The following is a 4,653-nucleotide window of genomic DNA, read 5'->3' as shown; positions in this document are numbered from 1 at the left end:
TAGGCTATAAAAACAAAATACAAATCAAAATATGTCTTAGGAAATGTGTATGTAACTGATAAGGGAACGAAACGCTGCGTCAGTTGCTGGTGGTATGAGGGATGCATCCTTGTAACACAGTGTCTACACAGAAGCACGGTTAAATTCACGGCAATACTACAGGCCGAAAGTAGTGTGTAAAAAGGGTGCCTGCAAACACGTCATCAGATTCAAACTGTCTGAAGGAAGAAAAATTCCCAACTTCCATACTAATGATCTAGGGAGGTAACAGAGAATGGGTCGCTGACCACTATACAAACCAACTGTCAGCCAACATTCGAGTTGCCAATCCATACAAAATGAGCATAATCCTACTTCACTACACTGTAATGGATTTCTGTAATTTGAACAGTATTTTACTGTAATATGTACAGTAAGATACTGTAAAATATGTATACAGTATGTTACTGTAAACAGCAAAGGATTATGGGAAAATATAGGGTCACTACTGTAATTCTTCACTACTGTAAATCAATTTACAGTAGTGAACTTGCCCGTGAAAAACTGACCAATGGCAAGAGGGATTTCTTTTCAAGTGTTTTTTTGAGGGGTGAAGTGGCAGTTAATGCACGGACAAAAGATCATGTATCTCACCAAAAAGGTTAGTATATAATTTCTATTTTATGTAAAACAAACATTTTCAAATGTTTTTACTTATGTTAACAGCAAACTAACATGATGCATCGTTTTGTTTTCGTCTGAATGGTTTTAGTGCCTTTTTTTCCTGACTGTCGTCAGAATGGTTTTTTGGTGCCTTTATTACTGTCTTTTTTCCTGACTGTCGGCCGGGTCGCTGTCACGGTGATAATATTAACTGGTGAGTAAGTTAAGTTCACCTATATTAGCCGAAATATTCTTTAGTTGCAACTATAAAAAATAATGGTTGTGTGTTCCTCTGCCTCTTTAACGCAAGTTAGCTCATCAGGCGGGCGGAGTCGTCGGTAACGTTAACCGAGCTAACAGCGAACTCAACGTGAAATACTGAGGTAAAGTGAGATAGACGAAACCCTTGTTAAAGTGCGGGTTTTAAACAATATTTTCACGTAGGCCTATACGATACGATTTATTTTCAGGTTTGTGATCTGGATAATGCCATCTGCAACGATGTAGTGTGTTGGAGCCTTTTCATTGTGATAACATCAACTGGTATGTAACGTTATGGTCAACTTCACCTAAATTAGCCGAAGTAAACTTATTAAACAGAGAAGCATAATAACTTTGGTATGTTCTGTATCCTCTTTCACAACTTTTTGGCAGATGTACAACGTAAATACTGAGTAAAACTAAGTTAAAGGGATAACGTAGTACACCTTAAACAGAAAATTATGTATGTCATCATTTACTCGCCCACAATGTGTTCTAAACCTGCATGAAGTTCTTTCGTCTGAACATAAAATAAGATTTTTTGAATAATGTTGGTAAATAGTGGCTGGTCCGCATGGACTTCTATAATAGAAAAAATACTTTGGATGTCAATGGGGACCAGTAACTGTTTGGTTGCTCATGTTCTTTAAAATATCTTCTTTTGTATACAGCACATTAAATAATTTAATGGAAGTTATGAACAAGTTGAGGGTGAGTAAATGGTGACAGAATTTACAATTTTGAGTAAACTAACCCTTTATCCAACACCATTGTTAATTTCATCTTTTGTTTTATTTTCAAGTTTGTGGTCTGAATTATGTCGTCTGAAATGTCGGAGGTGTATTTTGGAGTCTTTTTTGTGATTGCCTTCGTAATGGTGATAACATCTACAGGTGAGTAAGATGACATCAACTAAATTAGCTGAAGTATGCATTAGTTAAGCAGGCAAACATGTTCTTTTCTGTTCTTTATTTTGAATTTGCAGCGGCCATTCCCTCCGGACTGTACATCACTGCTGACACTCTCCACTAATACACAGAACGGGTTGACGTTGGAGAAGGAAGAGGAGAAGGAGGAGGAAAGGGTTAGCAATATACCATTATCAATATAGCAAAGTTTTGCTAACTAATATTTTTAATGTTGTTTAATTGATTAAAAACTATAAACACCATACAACATTATATCTTACCTCATCTTCACCCCACATGTTATTGTTGTTAGTAATAAGTTCTGTTATTGTATTTTAGTTTTTTTCTGTAAACTATAACACTAAAAGGCTGCTGTGACTTTGTCTGTTTCAGGAGAGTCTGTTCTCAAAGCAAAAACATGGATGCTGACAATGAAGGGCAGAATCATCATCCAGTTACAACTGCTAACAGACGACTCTTCAGCATTAGCTGTCTATTTTGTCGAATGCAGAATCAGGTAAACCAATATATATATATATTTTTTTTTTTACATTACATTTACATGCATGCATTTGGAAGTCACTTTTATCCAAAGCAACTTACATTGTATTAAGTTTAATTTAAATGATCCATTCCCTGGAAATCTAAGCTACAGGAATGTATTGAAAAAGAATGAAGCTTTAATGATTTTAATGTAATGTATTATGGGGTAACCATCCCTGTAGGTTAGGGGTGGAAATTGGCAAAAATTTGATGATTCGATAGTATTGCGATATTTGGGCCACAATTCAATATTATTGCGCTTCCTAACATTGCGATACTGCAAGTATTGCAATTCGATTCTGCGATATATTGCGATTCATGTCCCCCATATTATTCAAAGACATTACAAAAAATAAGACTGCTCAACTCACTTCAAATGTCACATTAAATCTGTGAACATCTTCTACACATTTACTGGAGGCTAGTGCAAAAACTTTGTCCTTGAACATTCAGGACACAGGACCTTATTACAGAACGTAATTATATGAACGCGTCACCACCGCATTAGCACCAAAAACATGGAGATTTTATTTTAGAGAATAATTACACAACCTATTCGATATACTATAATTCTATAATTAAATAAACTAATCGAATATCCAAAAATTGTGACTCATCCCTGCATGTAATACCTTGTTTTTTCCCAAAATTTTCACTTACGTCTCGATTTTCGAAGGTGATTAATAAACGTTTCTTCCTTGGTTTGCTTTTATTTAGGCCTATTACATTCACATTCTTTACTGTGGTAAAGTAGAAAAACGTTGTAGGACAGATAGCCTACATTTTTACTTGCACGTCAGATTCATTTCAACACAGTTTTTGCTTGTTATTAGACATGTACGGTGCGTCAAGTTTATTTGATTTTTAGTTTCGCTCTCTTTGGCAGCGCAATTTCAAACATAGCTTAAATGTCTTGCCCTTGTGGAAGATTAAATTCACTTTTCATACCTTTTACAACAAGTAGAAAACATGAAGATATCAGAAAATAGATCGATGGTCTCTTTCCTCCTCGTGTCATCCCTCTCAAAGCACAGAGCGGTATGGCTTCATGTGGAATCACGTGTCTTTGTGTGGAAGTATTAAACGAAAGTTTTTTTTTTTTTATAGATTTATCTTTTCTATTATGTAAGTTTCTAATATTTACTGATAGGTATTTGAATGCTTTACAGGCTTTGTGTTGCTTCTTTGACGGAATTGTTCAAATAAAGACTTTTTTGCTCGAATAAACTAAAAAATTTTATTTCAATTTTCATAATAACCCCCCAACCACCGCAGTGGTAAAAAAAACTGCCACCGTCACAGCCTTATAACCTTTATTGGAATACTTTGCGCTACTGTATCAATATAATTGCGTGCGCAAAATATCGCGACACTGAACAGAATCGATTTTTCCCCCACCACTACTGTAGGTGGATTCAGAATCAGATGTAGTGCTTTTATTAACGCCAAAGTACATGCAGCATCAAGTTTGAGGGTTAGGGAAAATTCTGCCAACACCGGTCTGAAAAAATTATATATTTTTCCCTGCTTGTGTTTGCAGGTTCATTCTGAGAGTCAACCCTGATGGCACCAAACACCAAAGGCACAGATCAGATGGAAATCTGGAAAGGTCCAAAGAAAAGCATCAGCCTGAAACCCTCAGTGTTTCTCATCAGAGAGCTTGTCAACTTTGACTGGCAAAATTACTGAAATGTAACAACACAACACTGACTTTGACTGTATTTTATTGTTTTAAGGCCTGTTTTGCTTTTCAGTGTGTGTACGTTTTTGCCATGCTACAGATACAAATGGTCACCAGGAGATTAATTCTATGGACTTTGGAGATGTTGCCTTTTTTTTTCTTCAGCTAGTGGCTCCTAAAGGTCAAGATTTGTAATTTGTACTTCTAAAACAAAATGTTCAACGATTAAAAAGAATATTATAAGGACAAATGTTTGTGAGTTATTGTGATTTTTTGGGGGGTGGGGTAAACATAAATTAAAAAAAGAAAATTTAAATGATGAAAATTTAAAAAAAAAAAGAAAAAAAAAACCTCAATTCTAATACTGTAAATGAAAATACGGTAATAATACTGTAAATGCAAGTACAGTAAATGATACAGTATACTGTAAGTGAAAATACAGTAATGATACTGTAAAACATTTTACAGTAACTTACTGGCATCCAGCTGCCAGTAAGTTACTGTAAAATTTACAGCAACCTCTTTACAGTGTACCCAAAATGACAATTGGGAAGGATGACAAGCAAGAGACTGGGAAGTCCTACACTCGATCCTAACTGCCAAGCTCTATTCATGCCA

The 4,653-nt window shown here is 35.4% G+C and overlaps 1 long non-coding RNA gene across 4 annotated transcripts; it reads left to right on the top strand.

Moving 5' to 3' along the window:
* The first annotated feature begins 373 nt into the window (after nucleotides 1–373).
* Nucleotides 374–4,368, top strand: LOC311291258. 4 transcript variants are annotated; one of them, XR_014627530.1, is made up of 8 exons: nucleotides 374–856; nucleotides 953–1,025; nucleotides 1,113–1,185; nucleotides 1,575–1,614; nucleotides 1,706–1,796; nucleotides 1,889–1,987; nucleotides 2,205–2,328; nucleotides 3,895–4,364. It is a non-coding gene; the product is annotated as an uncharacterized lncRNA (long non-coding RNA). The 4 variants fall into 4 exon arrangements; XR_014627529.1 differs by having other exon boundaries at nucleotides 1,575–1,796; nucleotides 3,895–4,368; XR_014627531.1 differs by lacking the exon at nucleotides 1,575–1,614 and having other exon boundaries at nucleotides 957–1,025; nucleotides 3,895–4,360.
* The last annotated feature ends 285 nt before the right edge of the window (nucleotides 4,369–4,653 follow it).

The sequence above is a fragment of the Rutilus rutilus genome, assembly GCF_951802725.1.
Source record: "Rutilus rutilus genome assembly, chromosome: 6".
Classification (NCBI taxonomy): domain Eukaryota; kingdom Metazoa; phylum Chordata; class Actinopteri; order Cypriniformes; family Leuciscidae; genus Rutilus; species Rutilus rutilus.
This window is presented reverse-complemented; position numbering and strand designations above follow the sequence as displayed.